Source organism: Mirounga leonina, unplaced genomic scaffold (assembly GCF_011800145.1).
Source record: "Mirounga leonina isolate KUSES-001 unplaced genomic scaffold, KU_Mleo_1.0 Mir_176, whole genome shotgun sequence".
Lineage (NCBI taxonomy): Eukaryota > Metazoa > Chordata > Mammalia > Carnivora > Phocidae > Mirounga > Mirounga leonina.
Window position 1 is genome coordinate 37,309,204 of NW_023270454.1, and position 26,731 is coordinate 37,335,934.

General features: G+C 43.2%; 1 protein-coding gene across 4 annotated transcripts in view; it reads left to right on the forward strand.

Annotated features, from left to right (window-relative positions):
* NR3C2 (nuclear receptor subfamily 3 group C member 2) overlaps window positions 1–26,731 on the forward strand; it is a 328,906-nt gene that overhangs the window by 296,791 nt on the left and 5,384 nt on the right. The gene's annotated exons all lie outside the window — the stretch shown is intronic.

A 26,731-nucleotide genomic window follows, 5' to 3' on the forward strand; every position in this document is an offset into this window, starting at 1 on the left:
TTATCAAAAATGTTTGCACTTAGAAGTAGCCTAACAGAAGCATCTTGAATGCTCTATTTATATTCCTATTCCAGACAGAACATTGAAAAATGCATTGTAAGTCTAGAGGGACCTTTCTAACATTCACGCTTACTCAGACTTGAGACTGCCTACGGCTTTTTCATTAGAGTAAATTAGTGAATCAACATTTGTGGAATTTTCTTCCAGGGAATAAAGAGCTAACAATGACTGGCTCTGTACTCGAGCCTAGTTTTGGTCACCTTGTGGAAAAAGAGCATTTGTGCCTAAGGTTCACAAATATGAACCCTATAAGTCAAACCAAAGCTCTGCTTAAATAGCATGCATAGTATGCCACCCCTCAGGACACATGTCCATATCTCAGGACATGTGGATTTCTCCCACATGGTGCACACATGTGTTGGCAGAACGGTGCCAAGGTGTGTGAATGGAACATTCTCTGAAAAAATAGATTGGCCAGTTAAGTACTTGAATCGGTCAGCAACTTTAATGAATCATAATCTCCCTGAACATCAATCTTTCCCCAAAGAATGTTTCAAAGAAAGCAGCTGTGGTCAGGCTGCTAGGAATAGATGTATTCTTGCATTGTAAATGTTTGGGTGTTATATGCAAGGCATATAGATTTCTTATTCTTCTAAAGAAAATTGGCAATTAATAGTCATTCTCTAGCTCTTGCTAAGATAGGCAACTAATTTTTCACATTTCTTTTTTTTTTTAAGATTTTATTTATTTATTTGAGATCGAACGAGAGCAAGCAAGAAAGAGAGTGAGCGTGAGTGGGGGGAGGGGCAGAGGGAGAGGGAGAAGCAGGCTCCCCGCTAAGCAGGGAGCCCGACACGGGGCTCCACCCCAGGACCCGGAGATCATGGCCTGAGCCGAAGGCAGATGTTCAACCGACTGAGCCACCCAGGCCCCCCAAGAAGCACATTTCTAATGAAGTTATTGGTAACTTTCATTCATTCATAGAGATCAAGAACTATGTTATGATCATTGTATAGAGCTGTTAGTAAATGTTAAATGATGATATTAATAGTACTTTTTAGAAGCAAAAATTGCCCTTTTTCTGTTAGTTTCAGGGTCATACTATTAGAATCATCTTCGTTTCAGTATACACACTAGCAAAAATGTGCCTCATGGGTAGTACTATCGACAAGGCTACAAAGGATACAAAATAAATCCATGACACCAGCCCCGCCCTCAAATAGCTTAGATTCTAGACAGGTGGCTGGAGAACAGTGCACAGCAGAAGGGAATCAGGTGCCAAAACTGGCTCCCCGAGCAGTAGAACCCTTGAGAGCACGTGGGTCTTCTTCTTTCATGTGCCAGTGAGCCCCAATGTGTTCTAGGGCCAAAGGTGCAAGTGCAAATAGAATACCTGTCCTTCAGAATCCCACTTGTCTGATGCAGAAAGATATTCATCTCATGCAGCAAATGCTTTAATGTCTGAAAGTGCAAGGCAGTCAGTGTACAAGGGAGAAGAAACCCGAAGCCTGGCCTCCAGGAGTTTGCAGTCCATTCAGGGGCCCCAGACAGCACTGTATAGGCAGTGTGCTTGGGAGTTCTGACGAGGTGAGCATGCCGTGAGTTGTGGGCTCACTGGCGTTTATTCTGAACTGAGAGAAAGCCTGATTGAAAAGGCATAGGAGCCAGCTGTGCTGGGCAGGGGTCCTGGAAGGCTTCCAGGAGGGCTTCAGAGAATCTTTATTTCGTAGAAGAGACAGAGGCCCAGAGAGTGACTTTGCAGGGTCCATACGTAGCTGGTGGCAGCTGAACCCTCTTGACTCACTGTCTCGTGCACCGGACACCACTGTCGCCATGACGGAGAGCTTCAGGCTAATAACAGCTGTTCAGTTTTAGGCTGGTCTGCATCTTTGCAGATCAGAAAACTAGCATCTAGGAACATTAAAAACAGCTGCACTGCTCTCCAGCTCTCCAGACTCATTTGGATCGTCCCTGGCATCTTCTGGAATGCGTTGTTTTTGTGAGGCACAGGGTTACATCTTGAAGGCAGTGAACCTTGCGTTGTATTAAAATGTCATGCATGTTTAGCAGTTCCCAAAACAAAATGTTAGGTTGGCCTCAGCATAAGCTGAGCAGGTTTTGGTGTGGAGGCTTTTGTCTCTGTATCTGATCATTAAGCCCAGGTAAGAACCTATCCATTGCCTGGGCAGGCACTGGTGTGTCCCTTAGATGTTGTTCTCTGCGTGACAAAAGGAAACATGCTGAGGGTCATGTTGCTAAAGAATTGCTTTCTTTGGTTCCGGAGGGAATGCTCGGCAACTGAAGTGGCTCTCCTTTCAGAGCCAAGGTCTCCCTTCCACGGCGGGGGGAGGTGGCCGGGGCGGGGGAGGGGGGGTGAGGAGCAGAACATCTGGTGGTACAGTAAATGCTCCACGTGCGCGCTGGGGAGACTTCATTCTCTACGTGAAGAGGGCGTTAAGTTTCAGTGACACGATCACCAACAAAAGAGATACTGCTGCAAGCAGTGGAGACTATTAGCAAATTATTTTGAGATTCTCGTTGCTCATTCAATTAGTGGGTGCTTTTGCATCCGGGCTGTGGTAGCGGTAATTTCCACCGTGGTTACACTGTAGGTGGTTTTGAGATCGACGCAAACCTATTTTCAGCCTTTCTCACCGCACACTGAAGAGTGCAAGCCACAAGTTGGGCTCAGTCCACCATTTGGGCAGCCCGCTTTCTTGCACATTGGATTCTGGTTTATGTCTTCCCAGTCCGCTTCTCCTCAGGAAACGTTCTGAGACCAAAATAGGAGCCCACCACAGAAATGTAACCCCAGGGGATGGCCTGTGGTGGTGCACCACCATTTCTCGCAGTAAACTTGGGCACTTCACTTAGACTTCTCCAACTGTAAGATGGGAATGATGTCCATCTTACAGGGAATTTTTTTTTTTTAGATTTATTTATTTATTTATTTGAGACAGAGAGAATGAGAGAGAGCGAGCACATGAGAGGGGAGAGGGTCAGAGGGAGAAGCAGGCTCCCCGCCGAGCAGGGAGCCCGACGCGGGACTCGATCCCGGGACTCCAGGATCATGACCTGAGCCGAAGGCAGTCACTTAACCAACTGAGCCACCCAGGCGCCCCATCTTACAGGGAATTTTTAGGAGTGAATGAAATAACATGGGTCCTGAGTGGGGCATCTGTCGCAGAGCAGGCAACAAATACCCCTCCTTTTCCCAGACTATGTTAGAGTTTCCCCAAAACCGTGTCTCCACGCCACCAAAAAACTTCCATCAGGCAGTTTTCATGTACTTTTAAATACAGAGACACCCAACTCCTTGAGGCACAGCCTGGACCTTCAAGGAAATGACGGGCTACAGTTGGCAAGATAGGCAGAAAGGACCATTCCACAGAGCAGGGCAGGAAGCACGTACGTTCTCTGGTAGTGAGCTGCTAGAATTCGGTCAGTCCTAAAGCACTTCCGTGGTCCTTCAGGTCCTCGGGGCACACCACGTCAGCTAGACATTCACCAGGGGAGATGGCTACTGTTACAAACATGTTGGGGTGAGCTCGAGCCACTTTCTGATTTGCTGGAAGGATTAAAGGTGTTTGATGATGGAATGATGGCAGATTGCTGTGAGGTGACCATCAGGAGGATTGGTCCTGGCAAACTATAAACCCTTGCCCCAGGTATTACCAGAACACTGCGAGCAATGAATAAAGGCAGGCCATGGTGCTTCAGCACGAGGAGAGAAATCTCCCTCTCTTCCCTTTGCTCAGGTGACAAGGAAATGACATTGTTTGATTATTTGTAATACAGTACCGGTGGTAGCACACCTGTGTGTGTGTGTGTGTGTGTGTGTAAGAGAGATCAAGTTCAAAGCCACATTCTATTTCACTGAGCAAAACAACTATTTAATACAGTTGTTAACAGCGTTATACTGCCTTCTTCTCTGACAAGACCACGACTAAAAAAGATTCTAAATAAAGGAGGAGATGTTTATTCCAGAGTCAGCTAAGTGAGCAAAGCCTGATCTTCCAAGGCACCAGTGGAGGGGAGGATACAAATTTGCATAGGCCCTCTCCTTTTGAAAAAGAAATCTTCATAGGTAAAGATTTCAAATTAAATGAATAATTGACATGGCAGATCTTATTCTTTGTCTAGTTGATGAAACCAGTGGAACAGTTATTAATGGTTTGCAGCATCTGTTTCTGCATTTCTATTTAGTACCTAAGGACTGGCACTTGCCTTTACAGATTTCTAATTTCAAGGGTATAGCATAGTTCAGAATGCATTGCCCTAGGTGAATTGCACCAGTGAGTGCTTATTTTCATTTAGACCATTTTTATGTCCGTACGGTTGAAAAAAAATGCATCAGATTTTTTAAAAAATAGGAATGGGGGAAAATGGAAAAAATAAGTTCTAGTATTTTGATATTGTGGATAAATAGGGAGTTGATGACCTTGGTTGTGATTTGGAAAGGTCTAGGATTAGCCATGAAGCTCAGATAGAAGCTAGCCCCACAGATAATGAAGGATGTCCTTACCTGTTGTTCCTTCTTTGTTCTCATGTGAATTAAGGGCAGCATCAGTCAATGGTCAGGATTGTGACTCTCGAAGCTCCCCTTGGGTTTGTAATCAGTTCATATTGTGAGAGGCAGAATAGCTGAATTACTGTCTTCCTAAACCTGTTGGAAAGAGGATCTGAAAAACCGGGATTCTATGTAAGAGACGATATCTCTCAGTGCCTCGTTGTTTTAGACTCTGTGGAATGAGACATCCCTATGTCAGTTACACTTCCTATTGACCGTCTTCACGGGGGTGTGCAGAGGAAGTGCTGCTGAGGGGCTCTGCTTCTGGGACCCGAGCTCCTGGCAGAGTAGGCCCATGTACAGCAGCCTCCACGAGGCCAGGTACTGTGCTGGTGCTGAGGATACAACAGCAGCAAAGGAGACTGGGTCCTTGACCTCAGAGTGCAGTCTGATGGGGAATATAGACAAACTGCGGACTAAAACCAGTGTGACAGGTGCTCAGTATGAGCTATAAGGCCCATAGGTGGCATATCTGGAAGAGGAAGAGGCAGGGTGGAGATGGCCCATGGCATGAGGTGATGGAAGTGATTGCTAAGCTGAGCCCCAAACGCAAAGTAGGAGTTTGCCAGACAGATGGAGGGAAGCTGTTCCAAGCCAAAGGAGTTAATATCCCGAGAGAGAGAAAGCATGGTGATTTTGAGAAATGGAGAATTTCATTGCATCCAAGAGCGTTGGGGAGGAACTGAGAGAAATGAGAATGGAGACAATGAAGGGATCTGTGAACCACCACAAGGGAGCTATTGAGGGATTTTGAGCGTGAATCTAGACCTGCTCTGTGCAGTATAGTAACCATTAGCCACATGCGGCTATTTACACGGAAGTTAATTAAAATTAAGTGAAATTTTAAGTTGAGTTCTTCAATCATAGTAGCCACATTTCAAGTGCTCAGTGGCCACATGTAGCTAGTTGCCGCCATTTGGGGCAATGCAGAAAGTCTGACAATTGTCCATTATTGGACGGTGCTGATCTAGAGAATCTATTAGGGGACGAGCAAGAGAAACAGAGGGCCAGTTGGGGTGCTGGTGAGGTGATCCAGGTAAGAGATGGGGGACTAAGCACTAGGGGAAAGGGGGACTGAGGAGATATTGGTGTGGTGGAATGGATGGCTCTTGGTGTGATGAATAGGACATGGAGATTGAGAGAGGAGGGAGGAGGTCGAAGGTGACCCTGGGATTTAGACATAGATGGCTGGATGGGCTGGAACCAGCACTGACAAGGGGACGGGGGGAAGAGCTTTGGGAGGGGATATGATGAGTAGGTTTTAGATGTCCTGATTTGAGGTGTCCTTAGGACAACCCAGAAGAAATGTCAGGTAGATACTAGGCTCTGTGGAGAAGAAGATGAGGAACATGGAATGCTGATGCAGATGGGGCAGTGGGCGGCACATGGTGGTCATGAAGCCTGGGGCCAGATGGGACTGCCCAGGCATTGGTGTGGAGTGGAGGGCCTAGAACCAAACCCAGAGGGAGAAATGGCCAGTGGATTCCAAATGGGAAGATTCTGGAGAGGCTACAAAGGAGCTGCTGCTGAGCTAAAAAAGAAGAAGAAGAAGCAGCAAAAGGAGGGACATAGGGGACAAGCCAGAAAAGAATGTGTCTCCCACTGTGCAAATGAGGGGTCAGAGGGGCAGAAGCTGCGGAAAGGTCAGTCAGCAAACGATCTGAACACTTTAATAGCCATAGCAACAGGAAGGGTATTGTGAAAAATCGCTGACTGATTCAACTTGTGTTAATGTTCAGTAGTTTCCAATAACTGTATCAAAAGCCACAAAACAAACTGGGACAAGTTTTTTTTTTAAAAAAGAACATTCAAGAACATGTTTTCCAGTAAAGCTCCTTAGAAAAATTGCTTTAATAAATAGAAGCATGAATCTTTCTGTCATGTGAGGGCATGTATATAAATGAGTATTTTATATGTGGATGAAAGAACATGCAGTTTTTGTGTTTGAGTATAGCTAAGAAATCACAGTGGCTTAGCAAACTCTTTGTGAATAACCCCAAAACAAACTATTACAGAACTCGATCCAGTCACACATGAGTAATTTTGAATTAGTGAAAGCTTTATTATATGCTCCATACACATATATGTATTGCATACACTAAATACATGTGTACATCGTGCATACATCTATCAATCTAGTTAGAGACGGAGATGGAAGGCAGGCGTCGAAGGCAAGCCACGGTGCGTCGAGGCTGATCTTGCATTTCCAGTCACGATTTTATCAATAACAGTGGGCCTGAGTCCTTCCTCACCCATCACGTTCATATGAAACCCTAATGACAATGACAGTTACTTTCCACATGCAGCCGCCCAGAACTTTAGCTCCGTCAGACATTTGTGGTCGGTCATGGTTTTCTGTGGCTGACTTAATGCCGAATCTGGGTTACTTTCTTACCTCTTTGGAGAAGGTTGATTTAAAACTTTGAATATTTTCAGTGGCTGACATTTAGACTGTGACAGTGCTTACCAACCGCTGGTCAGTAGCTACATCACATTCTGAGATGCAGTTGTATTAGCTTTTAGAGAAATGAGGAAAAAACTTGAGTATAGGAGTTTGTCATTCCTCTTAATTGCGGTAAAATACACAAACATAAAAGTTGCCACTTCCACCATTTGTAACTGTACAGTTCACTAGTGTTAAGTACATTCACGTTGTCCTACAATCTCCAGAACTCTTCAGCTTGTAAAACCGAAACTCCATATATATATTAAACAACCCCTCGTCCCCCCTCCTCCAGCCCTGGCATCCACCCTTTTACTCTCTGTCGCTGAATTTGACTACTCTAGGTGCCTCAAATATATGGACTCATACGGTGTTTGTCTTTTCCTGACTGACAGATTTCACTTAGCATATTATCCTCCAGGTTCATCCGTGTTGTAGCATGTGTCAGAATGTCCTTCCATTTTAAGGCTGAATAATATTCCGTTGTATGTGTATACCACACTTTGTGTATCCGTTCATCTGTTGACGGACACTTGAGTTGCCTCCACCTCTTGGCTGTTGTAAATAATGCTACATGAACATGAGTGTGCAGATCTCTCTTCAAGACCCTACTTTCAGTTCTCTGGGTGTGTTCCTAGAAGTAGAACTGCTAGATCATATGATAATTCTATGTGTAATTTATTGAGGAACCCCCAAACTATTTTTCACTGTTTTTTACATTCCCACCAACTGAGCACAAGGGTTCCAATTTTTCTACAACTTCACCAGCGCTTGTTATTTGCTATTACTGAGGTTTTGTTTTGTTTTGGATGATGGCCATTCTAACTGGTGTGAGGGTGTTATCTTGTGGTTTTGATTTGGATTTCCTTAGTGATCAGTGATGTTGAGCATCTTTCATGCATTTATTGGTCATTTGTATTTCTTCCCTGGAGAATTGTCTATTCAGGTCCTTTGCCCATTTTTTTTAAGATTTATTCATCTATTTTAGAGAGAGAAAGAGAAAGACTGAGTGGGGGGAGGGAACAGAGGGAGAGAAAGAGAGAGAATCCTAAGCAGGCTCAGTCCCGCCACCCTCAGATTATGACCTGAGCTGAAATCAAGATTTGGATGCTCAACCAACTGAGCCACCCAGGCGCCCCTCTTTGCCCATTTTCAAACCAGTTTTTTGTTGTAGTTGTTGAGTTGTACAAGTTCTTTATATATTCTGAATATTAACCCCGTATCAGATACATGACTTCTAAGTATTTTCTCTCATTCCGTGGGTTTTGTTTATCTGTTTTGGTGTCAGAATCTTTCCCTTATGAACTTACAATGATAACAGACAGTAGTTTAATCCTTTTAATCCTTAACTGGAAAAATTAAAAGTTGTGTCTAATCCTAATTTATTTAAAGAAAAGTGGGGAAGGCATATTTTCTTGTAATAACTACTTCTTTGGCTTCATTAATTAACATTTTAAAAGTTGCATACCCACAGACCATGTGCCGCTGTTCACAGCTAGTTTTGAAAGAATGCTGGGGGAAACTAGGAATTTGCCTTGTTTGGGGTGGTATAAAAGAATCGTGCATTCCATTCCCACCTGATTCTGTAAGACTTACGATGCTATAAGGTGAGCTTTCTGAAAAAATAAAAACAAAATATCAGGTAGAAAGAACCACTGAGGGTCCTGGAAGTCATGTTCATAGAAGTCATCAAAATCTAACCAGACACATAGGAATCTTTTCTTAACCTAAAATATATCTAGGGAAGATTTTGGAAAACTATCTCATTGTCTAACACCTGTGTCAATAAAAACCCCCTCTTATGCAGACTAAATCCCCCTTCTTACAATATAAAATGACAATGTAATACCTGGGATTTACCTAGTGCCTTTCTTTCTTAAGTCCTGTCATTAAATCCTCCTAATAACTCCATGAGGCAAGGATGAGTAAATACTATTGTTTACACTTAATCACCTCATCTTAATTCCTTTCTCCATAAAAAAGGAATAAAAGTAATATTTACTCTTTTACCTTTTTACAGAGAAGAAAAAAAAAAAAAACAGACCGATGAAGTACACTTTCCCAGGTTCGTAAGTGAGGCAGGACCAGAAGGCAGGGGCACGGGAGGAAGGGCAGCACGTGTGAGATACATCAGTGTAGAGCCAGCCCTGCACCTGGTTAGCTCTGTTGCCCCTGGTGGGTGAGGGATCCTTCAGGGCCCCACGCAGAGAAGGGTCCCACTCTTGGCTTCATGTTTTGCTCTCACCATCTTGAAATCTGTAGCAAACTTTGAACAAGGAGCCCCACAGCTAATGCCGCCTCTCCTAGGCACAGTATCACCCATCTCAGATGGTGGTGGTCAGAGGCGATGATGAGTGTGGAGAGCACTTTGCAGCTTGCAATGCACTGGGCAGATGTGTCTTTGAAAGGAGGCGGTGGAGGATATGAAAGGCAGAAAGCTAAGTGAAGCAGGGTAGGAGAAATGAAGGAAATAGATTCATCCATACACTGAAAAGGAGCCTTGAACAACTCAGGCCTAACTTGATACAAAAAGAAAGAGTGGAGAAATTTCAGAAGGGAGAGAGATGTCGTTCAGCAGTAGAAAAGAGGACTGTTAAAACGGGGGCTGTTTCAGACTAGGGCAGATCATTTTAAATGACTGAGATTGCAAAGACCCAGAAGATGCCGGTTGATCAATTTTGTTTAAAAGGTCATGGTTAAAGGAACTAGAAGGTGACTCTGCTTTCAAACATAGTTGATACTCATTATTTGTAGATTCTGTATTTACAAATTCTCCTACTGGCTAAAATATATTTGTAACCACAGAATCAATATGGCCCTTTTGCAGTCATTCACAGACGCGTGCCGAGCAGTAAAAATGTGTGTGTTCCCAACTAAGGTCAAGCAAGGTGATGTTCTGCCTTCTTGTTTCCTCTCTCGTGTAGTAAATTAAGTGTCCTTTTCAGGATCTGTTTAGTGACACAGTTTTTGCGTTTTTGTTGGTGATTCTGCTGTTCACAGTGGTCCCCAAATGTAGTGCTTACGCACTGTCTCATGTTCCCAAGCAGAAAGAAGGCTGTGATGTGCCTTATGGAGAAAATAATTGTGTTCAGTAAACTTCATTCAGGCATGAGTTATAGTGCTGTTGGCCATGAGTTCAATGTTAAAGAATCAGCAATATACATTAAATAAGGCATGTTGAAACAGAAACACATAAAACAAGGTGGTGTATTGATCGCTGATAATGTGACCAGCAATTCATGGATACCTAACCCTGTATTTTCCCTAGGAACAAGGATTCAGTATCTGCTAATTCTGTTCTCCATGACATAATAGAATGGAACTACCATGCATAATGACAACTGTAAATGTATGTAACCTACAGGGACTCTGGGCTCAAAGGGAAATGACTCCTGAAAGAACAGCCAGAAACGCAAGACAAGGGTCTCTGCGATTCTCCATTCGAATGACAAATTCTGAAGGCTTTACGCTGGACGATGATGTACAAAAATTCTTTGGAAAGCATTTCCTCGAGGCGTAGAGAATCTGTATAATACTTAGAAAGCCGGCTCTAGCTACCAACCATATTGCTTGGTTCACAGACTTTTTTTTTTCACATTTCAGTATTTCTGAAATCAGGAGACATCTTATACTTGACTTATATATTTTAACAACCAACCAAAACCTGTTCTCCCATAAACTGTTACTAAATCCCTGGCGTGCCTTCCAGTCCAGGGCCGGCACGCTTTTTCTGTAAAGGGCCAGATGGTCAGTACCGTAGGCGTCGTGGGCTCCACAGTCTTGCTACAGCTACCTGGCGCTGCTGTTGTATCAGGAGAGCGGCCGTAGGGGCGACGTAAACGAGTAAGCCTGGCTGTGTGCTAGTAAAAATAGTGAAATTGCTGTTTATATAATTCTCACATGTCATGAAATACTCCTCTTTTGATTTTTTTCAATCTTTTAAAAGTATAAAAAGCCAAATGAAAAAACATATAAAAGCAGTTATTAGGCCAGATTTGGCCTGCAGGCCATAGTTTGCCAACTCCTGATTCATTCAGTGGAACAGGAAAATAGATGAGACCCCTTGGTCTCAAGTGTCCTTGGTTGGATCAGAAGAGGCTGCCCCTGCCCAGTGGGGTCTGCCCCTTGTTGCTTAGTATTCCTTTTCCTTTAGAAATTGAAATAAGGATTTTAACTGCTTAATCTTGAGTTAGCCTGATATAAAAGTTGGTAACTTACCAACATGAATTGGTTTAGATTTTTACGTTGCTCAGTACAGAGTACCTTGGCAAGAAGGATCTAGGAAATATTGAAAACAAAATTAAGAAAAGTTCATACCTCTATATACAGTAACATGCCAGTGCATTTCAAACACAACCCTTCCCTTAGATTCCCTTTGTTCAGCAATGTTCTAATTATCCCTTTATCTTTAAGCTCTACTTTCTGTTTCCATTGTGTCATTTTTCTTTGTGTTTTTCACATGTACAATAGACCTTATTCACAAGAAGGCGGAGCTGTGATCCAGAACGAGGCTTGTAACACAAGGAAACTTAAACAGGCTGGAAATTAAATAAATTTAAGTACAAAAAAAATTGGAAGGATATTGAACCCATCTTGCTTAGCACAGCATCCAAACAACGTATTTGGAAGATTTAATATTCATCACTGACCAGAGATCAAGGATTACTACTGAATTTGATATAAAAATGATAATGAAGACAAATTAAAAAGTAGCCTCAGATAACAGAGTTTCAGAAGTGCTCTCGGTTTTTCATAAGATGTGGAGCAGCTTCTACTTCCCACCTCAGAAGCCAGCCCCTTCCTCCTGGGCACCTGGTCCGGCCCAGAATGCCCACACCTGCACCAGCCTAGACTCTGGAACTGTCCCTATAAGGCCACACAGGACAACCCTGCCTCCCTCGCTTCTTCAGGCAGCCAGGCTTCTCTGGAGGCAGAGCCCAGAGGTGCCCATCCTGGCCTGGGGCCCTGGCTTTGGCCACCCTCGTGGTGGGGGGGGGGGGGTCCCCTTACCTAGAATTGCAGGCAGAGCGCACATGAGAGCAAGCAGCCCCATTGAGCCTTGTCTTGTGCTTCAGGGACACAGGTGAATCCAGTGCATTAGATCTCTAGGCCTTACTTACTGGTTGCAATTTTGTAGCTTCTATCATCTCCTCTATTCTCCCATCCTCTGGTAACCACCATTCGATTCTCTGTTTTTATGAGTTGGGCTTTTCTTGTTTTTGTTTTTTGTAGTTCTCTATTCCTTTTTTTCTTCTTGCTCTCTTCCCTTGTGATTGAGGACTTCCCTTAGTGTTAAGTTTATATTCCTTTCTCTTTATTTTTGTGTATCTATTACAGATTTGTGGTTATGGTGAGGTTCATACGTAACATCCCAATTATATAGCAGTCTATGTTAAGTTGATGGTTGCTTTAGTTTGAACACATTCTAAAAGCACTACATTTTTACTCCTCCCCTCCATGTTTTATGTATCAGATGTCATATTTTACATCTTTTTATAAACTTGTGAATCCCTTAACTGAATTTTTAGATATAATTGATTTACTACATTTTTTCTTTTAACCTTCCTACTAGCTTTATAAGTGATTGGTCTACCCCTTTTACTATATGTTTGCCTTTACCAATGAAATTTTTTCCTTTCATAATTTTCTTCTACTTACAGCCTTTCTTTCCTTTTCTGCTTTAAGAAGTCCTTTTAACATCGGTTTAGTGGTGAAGAACTCCTTGAACTTTTGTTTGTCTGAGAAATTTTTTTTCTCTCCATCAACTCTGAACGATAATCTTGCTAGGTACTTCAAATATATCAGGCCACTCTCTTCTGACCTGTAAAGTTTCTGCTACAAAATCTGCTGATGGCCTTATGGGATTTCCCTGGTATGTAACTAGTTGCTTTTCTCTTGCTCCTTTTAAGATTCCCTCTTTATCTTTAATTTTTGCTATTTTTTTAAGATTTACTTATTTATTTGAGAGAGAGAGAGCGAGCAAGGAGAGGGCAGAGGGGGAGAGAGAGAGAGAATCCTCAAGCAGATTCCCACTGAGCACAGAGCCCAACACGAAGCTTGATCCTAGGACCTTGAGATCATGACCTGAGCCGAGATCAAGAGTCGGATGCTCAACCAACTGAGCCACCCAGGTGCCCCAATTTTTGCCATTTTAAATATGTATCTTGGTGTGGACTTCTTTGGGTTCATCTCGTTTGGCGCTCTCTGTGCTTCCTAGACCTGGATATCTGTCTCCTTCTCCAGACTAGGGAAGTTCTCGGCTATTATTTCTTCAAATAAGCTTTTTGCCCCTTTCTCTCTCTCTCTTCCTTCTGGGACCCCTATTATGCAAATGTTAGTATGCTTGATGTTGTTCCAGAGGTCCCATAACCTATTCTTTTTTTTTTTTTCAACTTGGGTGTTCTCCATTACCCTGTCTTCCAGATGCTGATCTGTTCTATGTATGTTGGCTAATCTGCTGTTGATTCCCTCTAGTGTCTTTTTCATTTAAGTTATTATATTCTTCAACTCTGATTTTTTTTTTTAATTTTCCATCTATGTTGATGTTCTCCCCAAGTTCATCCACTCTTTCCTCAAGTCCAGTAAGCATCTTTATGACCATTACTTTGAACTGTTCATCAGGTCGATTGCTTATCTCTGTTTCATTTAGTTCTTTTTTTTTTTTTTTGAAGTTTTGTCTTATTCTTTAGTTTGGGACATATTCCTCCATCTCATTTTGTTTGACTTTTTGTGTTTATTAGGTAAAACAACTACCTCTCCCAGTCCTGAAGGAGTGGCCTTGAATATGAATAGGAATGTCCCCTGTGTAGATCATGTATGCCTGGCGGCTTAGGCTGACTGGCTGGAGCTGTAGGTGGCACAGGCTGGGAGATCCCAGGGTGCTCTGGGAGTGTCCCAGGCTGCTCTGTGCCTGGGCCACCTTGCTGAGACAGCTGGAACCATAGTCAGTGCAGGCTGGAGGATATTGGGGAGCTCCACACCAGAGCCATGCTACCAGGATGGCTGGAGCTGAAGTGGGCACGGGCCAGCATGCTGTGCACAGGGGGCACCCTGGAGGAATAGCTGGAGATGAGATGGGTGCTTCATGCCAGGGCTGGCACTGGACGATTGGGGTGTGGATGAAGTGGACATGGACCAGTAGGTCCCAGGTTGCTCCATGCTAGGGTCACCCTGGTGGATGGCTTGAGCTAGGGCAGGCATGGACCAGAGCATTTTGCACAGGGGACACCCTGACAGAGTGCCAGAGCTGCCCTGGGGGGATGGCTGGAGCTGAAGCAAATGTAGCCACAGGTTTCCCAATGTGTGCCATGCTGGGGCAGCCTTGATGGAGTGACTGGAGCTGGTGTGGGCTAGAGGCTTAGGGCTTGCTGAGGCAGCAGGCTGGCTAGAGCACCTGCTCCATGTTCCTATCTGTGCTATCAAGGTGGAGAGGCTCTTGCCAGCACCGTTGACCCTAGAGAGAGAGAAATTCCCCCACCATTTGGCAAACACTCAAGGTTAGTAAATGGGTTTCCCTCACTAGCAGTCTAGTTGCCCTTTAAACTGATGGTTTTTTGCACTGCCCCAGGTCAGGTGAATCTGTACATTGCCCATCTGTGATGTTTCTCCCTACTGCACATTACCACGTTGGGGGTGGGGTTCCCATCACTACCATGTCTCCATCTCTCCTGCCATTCTCTGTGTGGCCCCACAATGCTTTATTGTGCAAAAGCTGTTCAATCAGCCCACAGTTCTTTAGGAGGAATTGCTTTATATGTAGGTGTAGACTTTGGTGTGTCCATGAGAGGAGGTGAATTCAGGATCTTCCTAAGTTGCCATCAAGTTTGGCTTTTTCAGATTTTACAGCTAAGTGAAATAATATGGCATTTGTCTTTCTCTGTCTGCCTTGTTCCACTTAGCATAATGCCCTTATGGGCCATCTGTTATTACCAGTGGCAAGATCTCCTTCTTTCTTATGGCGGAATAATATCCCTCTGTGTGTGTGTGTGTGTGTGTGTAGTTATATATATATAACTATATATCTCACGTCTTCTTTATCCATCCATTGGCAGACACAAGTTGTTTCCATATCTTGGCTATTGTGAATAATGCTGCAGTGAACATGGGAGTGCAGATATCTCTTCCATATCCTATTTTCATTTCCTTTGGATTATATACCCAGGAGTATTGTTGGATCATATGTTAGTTACATTTTTTAATGTTATGAGGAGCCTCCATACTGTTTACCATAGTGGCTGAACAACTTTGCATTCCCATCAATAGGTACAAGTGTTCCCTTTTCTCCACATCCTCGCTGACACTTATTATCTCTTGCCTTCTTGATGACAACCATTCTAACAGGTGTGTGGTGTTATTTCATTGTGGTTTTGATTTGCATTTTCCTGATATTAAGTGATGCTGAGCATCTTTTCACATACCTGTTGACCATTTGGATATCTTCTTTGGAAAATGTCTGTTTAGTTCCTGTGCTCATGTTTGTGTGTGTGTGTGTGTGTGTGTGTGTGTGTGTGTGGCTTTTGTTTTTAGTTTTGTTTTAATCGGGGTTTTTTTTGTTATTGAGATGGATGAGTTCTTTATATATTTTGGATAGCAACCCCTTCACTGGTATATGGTTTGTAAATATTTTTCTCCCATTCAGTAAGTTGCCTTTTCTCTTTTTTTGATTGTTTCTTTCACTATGCAGAAGCTTTTCAGTTTTATGTAGTCCCACTTGTTGAATTTTGTTTTTGCTTGTGCTTTTGGTGTCATATCTAAAATCCCATTGCCAAGACTAATGTCAGGGAACTTCTTTCCTATGTTTTTTTCCTAGGAGTTTTATGGTATCAGGTTGTATGTTTAAGTCTTCAGTCCATTTCAAGTTGTCTTTTGTATATGGTGTAGGATAGTGGTCCAGTTTTCTCAGCACCATTTATTATAGAGACCATCCTTTCCTATTGAGTGTCCTTGGCTCCCTTGTCAAGTATTGGGTGACTGTTAATGTTGGGGTTTATTTCTGGGCTCTCTGTTCCATTTCTCTGTGTCTGTTTTAATAACAGCCAAATTTAAATTACTATGTATCTCTGTAGTATAGTTTGAAATAAGGAAATATAATGCGTCCAGATTTCTTCTTTCTCATGATTGCTTTGCTATTCAGTCTTTTATGGTTTCATACAAATTTTATGATTTTTTTTAAAATTTCTGTTTAAAGTGCTGTTAAGGCTTTGATAGCAATTGTGTTGAATCTAGAAATGGCTTTGAGTAGTAAGGACATTTTAATAATGTTAAGTCTTCTGATCCATGGACCCAGGATATCTTTCCATTTGTTTGTATCTTCTTCAGTTACTTTCATCAATGTCTTATAGTTTTCATTGTACAGAATGAAATTCTTGGTTAAAAGAATTTCCTTGGTTAAATTTAGTCCTGATTATTTTATTGTTTGAATGCTATCATGAATGGGATAGTTTTCATTTCCTTGGTTAAATTTAGTCCTGATTATTTTATTGTTTGAATGCTATCATGAATGGGATAGTTTTATTTTTTTCAAATGTTTTGTTGTTAGTGTGTAGAAATACAACTAATTTCTATAGGTTGAATTTATCTCCTGCAACTTTACTGAATTCATTAATTCGGTTTGGGTTTCTCTATATAAGATCATATCATCTGCAAATAACAATTTTACTTCTTTCTCTCAGATTTGGATGCCTTTCATTTCTTTGTCTTTCCTAATTGCTATAGCCAGGACTTTCAGCACTGTGTTGAATAAAAGAGGGCACTCTTGCCTTATTCCTCATCTTAGAAGAAAAGCTTTCAATTTTTCACTATTGAGTATGTTAGCTGTGGGTTTGTCATATGTGGCCTTTACTGTGTTGAGGTATATTCCTTATATAACCAATTTGTTGAGGGTTTTTAATTATGAAAGTATGTTGTATTTTGTCAGATGTTTATTCTGCAGCTTTTTAAAATGGTCATGATTTTTATTTTTCTATTAATGTAGTATGTCATACTTATTGATTTATGTATATTGAACCATCCTTGCATTCCTGGAATAAATCCCACTTGGTCATGGTGTGAAATCCTTTTAATACGTTGCTGAATTTGGCTTGATTTTATTTTGTTGAGAATTTTGAATCTGTATGCATCAGGGATATTAGTCTATAGTTTTCTTTTAGTGTCCTTATCTGGCTTTGGTATCAGGGTAATGCTGCTCTCATAAAATGAGTTTAGAAGTGTTCCTTCTTCTTCAGTTTGGGAAGAGCTTGAGAAGGGTTGAAACATGTTGACGTTAATTCTTTAAATGTTTGTCAGAATTCATCAGTGAAGACATATGGTCCTGGAGTTTTCAGTGTTTGGAGCTTTTTAATTACTGATCAAATCACCTTATGTATTATTGGTCTGTTCATATTTTCTATTTCTTCCTCATTCATTCTTGGCAGGTTGTAGGTTTCCAAGAATTTATCATTTATTCCAGATTATCCAATTTGCTAGCATATAATTTGTTCATAGTAGTTTCTTATGAGCCTTTTTATTTCTGTAGTAGCACTTGTAATGTCACCTCTTCCATTTCTGATTTTATTTATTTGAGTCCTCTTTTTGTCCTTTTAGTCTAGCTATAGGCTTGTCAATTTTATCTTTTTGAAAAACCAGCTTAGTTTCACTGATTTTTTTCTATTATTTTTCTTGTTTCTATTTCACTAATTTCCACTCTAATCTTTGTTATTTATTTCCTTTTGCTGACTTGGAGCTTAGTTCTTCTTTTTCTAGAAAAAGAAAATATAAAGTGAAGTTGTTTGAGATCCTTTTATTTTAATATATGCATTTATTACTATAAACTTCCCTCTCAGAACTGCTTTGGCAGCATCCCATAGGTTTTGGTACGTTGTGTTTCATTTTCATTTGTTTTGAAATATTTTATTTCCTTTTGATTTCTTCTTTGACCCATTGGTTGTTCAAGAGTATGTTATTTAATTATCATGGATTTGTAGCTTTTCACATATTTTAGCTTTCCTCTTGTTATTCTGGTTTCATATCATTGTAGTCGGAGAGAATACTTGGTATGATTTCAGTCATTTTAAATTCAAAAGACTTTACTTGTGTTCTATCACGTGGCCTATCCTGAAGAATGTTCCGCGTGCTCATGAGAAGAATGTGTATTCTTCTGTTAGATGGAATGTCCTACAAATCTTTGTTAGATCCATTTGGCCTAATGTGTGGCCAAGCCCAACGTTTACTTGTTGGTTTTCTGTCTGGATGATCTGCCTATTGCTGAAATTGGAGTATTAGACGTCCCCTACTATTATTGTATTGTTGTCTATTTCTTCCTTCAGATCTATTAATATTTGCTTAATATATTTAGGTGTTATATTTATATGCTGCAGTGAACATGGGAGTGCAGATATCTCTTCCATATCCTATTTTCATTTTGGGTATTTCAATATTGGGTGTGTAAGTATGTATGATTGTTATATCTTCTTGATGAATCAACCCCTTTATCATTATATTTTGACCTTTGTCTCTTGTTACCATTTTGGCTTCAAGTCTGTTTTGTCTAATGTAAGTATAGCTACCCTTAACTTTCTTTTGATTTTCACTGGCATGGAATATCTTTTTCTCTCTCTTCACTCTGCACCCATGTGTTTTCTTAAAGCTGAAGTGAGTCTCTTGTAGGCAGCATATAGTTGTGTCATTTTTTATTCCTCAAGCCAATATGCCTTCTGATTGGTTAATTCAATCCATTTACATTATTGCTATGTAAGATCTTATAATGCCATCTTACTGTTTTCTGATTATTTTGTATTTGCATAGTCTCCTTCTAGTTCTGCCTAACTTGGTAAATTAATGATTTTCTGTGGTGGTATGCTCTGCTTCCCCCTTTTCTATCTTTTGTGCATCTATGCTAGGTTTTTGCTTTGTGGTTACCATGAGGCTTACATAAGACATCTCATAGATAAAACAGGCCATTTTAAGCTGACAGCAACTTAACTTCAATTGTCTATAAATGCTTCAGCCTTTACTCCCCCCTTGTATATTTCTGATGTCATTATTTACCTCTTTTTATGTTGTATATTTATATGACATAAAATTATAGTAGCTATAGTTAAATTATAGTGGCTCTAATTATTTTTAGTACTCTTTTTCTTTGACATTTATACTATACTATAGCATACCATCCAAAGTCTATTTACCTTTACCAGTGTGTTGTATACTTCTGTGTATTTTCATGTTGCTGATTAGTATCAGTTTATTTTAGCCTGAAGAACTTTCAGCATTTCTTACAAAACCAGGTTAGTGGTGAAGAACTCCTTCAGCTTTTGTTTATCTAGGGAAGTCTTTATTTCTTCTTCACATCTGGAGGATAACTATGCTGGATATAGTACTATTGGCTGACAATTTTCTTCTTTCAGTGCTTGGAATATGTCATTCCCCTCTCACCTGGCCTGTAGTGTTTCTATTGAGAAATCTACTGACAGCCTAATGGTGGTTCCTTTGTAGGTTACAATATTTTTCCCCTGGTTGCTTTTGGAATTCTTTATTTTTTTATAGTTTCATTATAATGTGTCTTGGAGAAGGTCTTTTTGCATTGAGATAATAGGGTGATCTTCTATAGTTCTGTGAACTTAAATGTCTAATTCTCTCTGCATGCTTAGGAACTTCTCCACTATTACTTCTTTAATAAGGTTTCTGTCCCCTTCTCCTCTTTTTTCTTTTTGGAATCTGGATTATTCTAATATATGTTCTTTTGATGAAATCCCATAGATTAGCTCATGTAGGCTTTCTTCACAGGTTTTCATTCTTTTGTCTTTGTTCTCCTCCAACTTGGTTATTTCAAAATTCTATCTTCTAACTCACTTATTCAGTCTTCCACTTGCTGTACTGTGTTATGTTTTTCATTTCATTTATTGAGTTTCTGCTCCAGAATTTCTGCTTGGTTCCTTTTTACAATTTCTGTCTCTTTGGTAATATCTCATCTTGAACATTTGTGTGTGTGTGTGTGCGTGCGTGTGTGTGTGAGAGAGAGAGGAGAGAGAGAGAGATTTCAACTGTCTTTAGGGTTTTCTGGTAGCTCATTAAGTTTCAACACCAATTTTGAATTCTTTATCCAAAACCCCTTGCCTTTGAGCTCTGTTATTGAAGAATTATTATTTTTTGGTATTGACATATTTCCTTGATTTTTCATGTTCTTTGTAGTTTTTCATTGCTGCTTTCACATTTGAAATAGCAGCCACCTCCTTAAATCTTTGATTGTTGCCTTCAGGTTGGGTATTTGGTTCATTAGTGCTATTTCCATCTAGGGTTTTCTCTGCCTTTGTATGGGTACACCTGTTCCACTCTTCTTGCTCCCTCTTGTGGCAAAATTCTTAAGCTTTTACATCTTTGGTTCTTAAAGCTCACCAGGCTGGCTATTGGAAACCTTTCTTTGATTTTCCAGAAGACGGTGCTGTAGCTTAAGATTGTAGTTTTGCCCTTGTCCACAGACTCTGGCCTGTTTTTTGAGCACACTCCCTAAGGAGCTTGGTCTTGCCACCACACTGGGGAGTGTGCACAGGTAGCCACCCACAGAGTGGAGGGAGGTATAGATTCGGCCTTTGGGGCATTAGAGTTGCCCATAGGCCCTGTAGGGAGATCCTCAGGTGTAGTACTCCCAGGGGCTTATGATTGGACTTCCTGCTGAGTACAGTCAGCAGGCTCTGAGTCCCTTTAATGTCGTTTGGTATTCTTATCCTCTTTCCTCCCAGTCCTGGAGATCCTGCCTAAGTAAGTACTCTAGGTGCTGCTGGATAGAAACGGGTTTCTCCAGCAGCGTTCCACACCACTGGGGTAGCTGGACACTCACTCGCTGCTCTTCTTTTCCTCCATGAGAGAGATCACTGTCACCTGCTAGTTCAGTCCAGTGCGGTGTTGCCTTGGTGGGGGTGAGGACAGCATTGGTAGAGTTCTTTTTACCATCTCTGCTGTGTCCAGACTTGTTTATTGCTCCATTGGCATGCTAGAATCTCTCTTTGTAAGGGCTAAGCTTTGGCAGTTTCTCTATTGTCTGTGGGTATCAGCCCACGTCAGCACTCTTGAGTTTTTTTTCCTGATTATGGCAAGAGAGGTTGGGGCAGGCTGACTGCCCCACTGGTTCTACAGCCCATGCCCATAAACAGTTGCACAGGTGAGCCAGACTCCTCCTGGGTTCCTTGGCATATGGTGCCAGATCCTGCAGCTCCCACAGAGGCACTTTTGTTCATGGATAGACTACTAATTCTTCATTGAAAAAGAGGAACAGAAAGAAGGAATGCCTTCCACCGCTGTGTGCTAACGTCAGTCCCTGATGGTATCTTCCTGATCCTCTCTCTCTCAGGCACATCTAGGAGGCCTTCAGGACTGTTCCCAAATGCAGCCTGTAGGCAGGCCCACCAAGAGCACTCAGCAGGGTAGTGGCATTGTGGGGCTTGGGTTTTCAAAGGGAATCCACAAGTAAATAGTAGTATAACTGCATTGTTAAATTTTATATTGTCTTCTGGGCATAGAAGCTAATGCTACTAAATTTGGGTTGCTACTGTTACTCTCGTACCATGTTCCCATCGTGTTTTGCTGAGGCCTCACCAGCCGGAGAAACAGCCCGGCATGGCCCACCTTTGCACGTGCAGCCGTCATCCACAGTGATTTGCGCTGGGTGGAGCTTGGGGTTTGGAAAGAAGGCCAGACTGCTTATACAATCCCTGAGCAGCATGTTTTAGTATTCACAAAGCTGTTGCAGGAATACCTGGAGTAAATGGTTGCTGGCCATTTCTATTAGTGTCATAGTACTTAGAGTTGAAGCTGTGTATCTTTTGCAGGTAACCCTGTTAACACAGCTGGCTAAAATTCTGACCTTTGAAAATAAACCTTTAACCCCCCCATGCTCGTTTCAGGCTAAAAGCTTGATCCTAATTGGGGGAGAGTTCTGGAGTCAGCAGATAACTTACAAGAAATGAACATGCTGTTGAAAATATGTGGGACCCTGTTTCAGAGAGGCTGTTGTTCAGGTGTTCCTGTCACCACCTAGTGACTGTGGTGCCAGATGCTCCCTGTATGGTGCCCCGAGAGGCCATTCGTTGCTCGTGGTAGGAGCGGCCATGCGGCTGGCGATGACTCGGTGCAGGAAGGGCACTCACGGAGCCTGACGGCTTCATGTTCGGTGCAAGTAAAGGACCATCAGTTGCATTGAGATCTCGCCAAGCTCCTCTACTGCCCTGATCGCTGTGGTCCTTCAGGCAGGATAAATCATGCCGGGCATCTAGCTAAACTTCTGTGATCCCAACAGATAGATTTTGTACAGAATGAAAAGTCCGTGCATAGGACTTTCTCTGATTCCTAATATTGTGAGACTCATTTCGGATTACAATGCAGCTTCTTGCCTCTCTCCCTCTAGCCTGGTATTTACCAGGAAAGGCTGGTGGGGATCAATTTTAAGGTGCCTGGCCTTTTCTCTGATTGCAGTTAACGCATTCATGTTGATGGGCCAACAGGGTAGTAGAGCTCCTATCTCTAGCTGTGACTCCCCTCCCCACACCTGTCCTAACCCTAATGATTGCGGCTCATGGCACCTGTGGCGTGGCATACGTATGAAGTCACGCTGTAAAACCCAGCATGCATGAGTTGCCCAGAATCACAGGGGAAGATGAAAGGGGATAGCTTTGAGTACTGATGAAAGAGGTTAGCTTTATGTATCAAGTTCTGCAGTATCTACTTAGTACCACTAAAATGAAGATGCCCATCTAAATTGCCCAGTTTTTGTTTTGGTTCATTGATTAAAACAAGCAACACATTGTCCTAAGGAAATACTGTTGAAATAAGTTAATTCTGAGCACTTAAGAGTTTGGAAGAAGTCAGAGAAACACAGGAGCAAGGCCCCCCGCAACAGGAGCTCTGGTCCCTGTAGCCCTCAGCAGGGCTGCACAGAAGTAACGGGAAGGGGGCCTCTCCTGGACACTGTGGGGCTGAGTAAGTAGGTGGTTCCTGCCCCCAAGGAACTTGCAGGCTGCTTAGGGACCTGCAAATTGAAAAGTTACACAAAGAAGAGATGCAAACTACCGGGAAAAAAGAGAACGTGGTGCCCCCTGGCTCCATGGCTAATTATCAACTTAGACAAAAGGTGGTATCTGTGAGTTGGGAGCAGAGGAAGGTTCCTTCAGGCTGGGGCTCCAGGTAGGCTGGAGCTAGGGGTGACTGTAGGGAGTGGGGGGCCCAGGAAACAAGCAGAAGCAGCCAGTACTCACCTTATTGGAAAAGAGAGTGTGACACTCCTGAGAAATCATTCCATGCCAGGTGATAGCCAGGGGAACTGCTGAATTATCTCTGAAGGGCAATCCATCCAGGCAGAGCTATCCTGAAGTAATTTCATTTTAAAGGCAGCTTTGGCGAACATCTCGCTCCCCCCACATGGTGCACCAGAATGCTAGCAGGCCGTGATGAACTGAGCTCTTCCCTAGTGCTCTCTGGCTTCATAGTGGGAATAGTGGTTTGGGATTCAGACTGGAAACTGTTCATTTAGTGATGCACAGCCACCACCCAGTGCCCCCTTCCAGGGGACGACTGTCGCCCGCCCCACCCCCACCAACACGCTCTACCTGGGACAGTGGACAGTGTCTGGGGAGGGCCCAGGCATGGTACTTGTTTGTACCCTTGTTTCCTGGCTCCTCCGGGCTCAGGCAGGGGTCCTGCCTGGCGTCTTCCTCAGTTCGCACCCCTGCATTGCACCCAGGTGACACCTAGGAGATGCCTGCGCATGCGAGCAGTGTGACCACTAGAGGCTTCGCCGTGACACAGAAGTTTGGCTCGTGAACCAGTGTCCATTCTGACAGCTCAACATCCCTGCCCACCTCGCTGTTCAGTGTGACTCTTGCTCAGCTGCCAGAGCGCGGTGCCCACTTCCTCGTGCCCTTCCGGTGCCGTGTGTTTTCCAACCCACGTGGTGCCCTTGTGTGGCAGCAGCCCACCTCAGCCATGTGCTAAGGTCCTAAAGGCCCTGACCCACTGGCTGCAGCAGGCCAAGGCTGGTGAGGGCAGCGGGTGGGCTCTCGGCAGGCAGAACCTGCAGCCTGGACCTGAGTGGCCCCTCTTCTCCGTGCCCAGTGGCCAGGGGTACCTGGCTTTGATTCTCCCAAATCATCCTGCACCTCACCAGCCACAGGGTTGAGGCCTGCAGAGGTTTTCAGCCTTGTCCCAGGGAAGGGAGGGCCAGCCAGACACCTGAAGCAGTCAGCACTTTCTGGTAGCTGCTGAGGCCCCTTGGCCTCCCAGCCTGTGGGCATCTTGACCACCTCAACAGCGGTGAGCCCTTTCCTGAGAGTGGTTGGTGGTGATGGAGCCCCCAACCCCCAGGGGTTCTCAGGGTCAGATGTCCAGTCCCAGGCTGCCGGGCCTACCACACATGCCCCAGGAAAGCCCTTGTCCCTCTGCAGCCGGCCAAAGCATTTACTGTAAACAGAAGCCTGGGTGTCTGCTCATGACCGGAAAGGAACTTCTTTCTCAGTCTGTGGGACATGGAACAGAGGTGGGTGTGAAACGCCAGCCCCAGGTTAATATGCATGGTTAGTGAGTAGAGTCTGGCACACCTGTCCTCAGCCAACCTGTCGGGGAAAACAGCTGAGCCCTTGGCTCTGGTCTCTCTCCCCAGCATCTCCTAGGTGATGCTCATGGAGGGGTTAGAGGTCGGTGCAGAGGCCATGAGCAGGCCTGGGACCCATCCCCACAGACAGACTCCCGTGGTGCTCCTGTGTGCCGCCTCAGGTTCACGACCTGATTTACTCTGCTCCTTACCTCTCCTCACGTGCAAGAACTGGCACATTTACAAACATAAACCTCTAGTGGCCCTGCCAGGTAACTCGTTTCGGACGTCAGCTGGTCAGCTGACAGGGGCCGCTCCCCGAGCTGCGTGCCGCCCTGAACCCTCCGAGTGAGCCCACACGCGCCCCAGCGGCTGGACAGCTCCGCTCCATCTCCTTCAGCTTGTAAGCCGGAGCTGCCTTGTCGCTCTGACCACCCTTCTGAAAACAGCACCTCCTCTGTCCCTTCTTGTGCTGGCGGCACCTGACTGCGTTCGTGGTTTCCCTCGGTAGAGCAGAACGTAGATACCCGAGAACAAGGCTTGGTTGTGTTCGCCACGGTTTCCCAGCTTCTGGCTCAGAGCAGGTGCTCCGGAATTGGATGGATGGACGGACATGGAGGAGGGGTTGTGGATAAGGACCTCCGCCTCCCCTCAGCGCCCTGCGGCCCAACGACAGGGAGCCTTCATCTCTGGACATGAACTAGGGCCAACCCCAGAGAAGTACAAGATGTGGCAGCCAAGCAGCGTTGGCCTAGTGGGGGTTGATATTGCCCAGAAACCGAGATGTCTCCCCTCAGGTTAAAATTTTATTGACGTATAGTTGACACACAATATTAACATTAGTTTCGGGTGTGCAGCATGGTGACTGGACAAGTCTGCACAGACACCGTCTGTCACCATACAGTGCAATATGGGCTGTATTCTCCATGCGGCACCTTTCATCCCCGTGACTTCATTCCATAGCTGGGAGCCTGTATCCCACCCCTCTTCATTTTGCCCATCTCTCCACCCACCTCCCCTCTGGCAACCATTAGTTCTCTATATTTATGGTTCTGTTTCTGCTCTTTGTTTACTCATTTGTTTTGTTTTATGGATTCCACATAGGAGTGAAGTCATATGGTATTTGTCTCTCTCTGACTGGATTATTTCACTTAGCATAATACTCTCTAGTTCCATCCATGTTGTTGCAAGTGGCCAGATTTGAATCCTTTTTTATGGTTAATATTCCATTTTGTGTGTGTGTATACACATACCTTTTTTTTATGGCTTATCCTTTCTTTACGGATAATCCATTGCATGTGTGTGGACACTTGGGCAGCTTCCATATCTTGGCTATTGTAAACAATGCTGCAATAAACATAGTGCATATATCTTTTCAAATTAGTGTTTTCATTTGGGGGAGGTAAATACCCAGTAATGGAATTACTGGATCATATGGCATTTCTATTTTTAAATTTTTTTAACAAACCTCCACGCTGTTTTCCCCAGTGGCTGCACCAGTTTGCATTCCCACCAACAGTGCAAGAAGGTTCCTTTTTCTCCACATCTTTGCCAACACTTACTGTTTCTTGTCTTTTAGATTCTACCCATTCTGACAGGTGTAAGGTGGTGATACCTCACTGTGGTTTTGATTTGCATTTCCCTGATGATTAGTGATGTTGAGCATCCTTTCATGTGTCTCTTGGCCATCTGGATGTCTTCTTTGAAGAAATGTTTATTCAGGTCTTGTGCCCCTTTTTAAATTGGGTTATTTGGTTTTGGGGGTTGTTGTAGGAGTTCTTTATATATTTTGGATATTAACCCATTATCCAGTCTATCATTTGCAAATATTCAATAGGTTGTCTTTTAGTTGATAGTTTCCTTCTCTGTGCAAAAAAAAACCTTTTTGTTTTGATGTAGTCCCAATAGTTTATTTTTGCTTTTTGTTTCCCTTGCCTCGGGAGACATATTCAGAAAAATGTTGGGAAGGCCATTGTCAAAGAGATTATTGCCTACGTCTTCTTCTAGGAGTTTTATATTTTCAGGTCCTACATTTAGGTCTTAAATACATTTTGAGTTCATTTTTATGTATAGTATAAGAAGGTGATCCAGTTTTCCCAGCACCACTTATTGAACAGACTGTGGTTCCCTGTTGTATATTCTTGCCTCCTTTTTACAGGTTAATTGA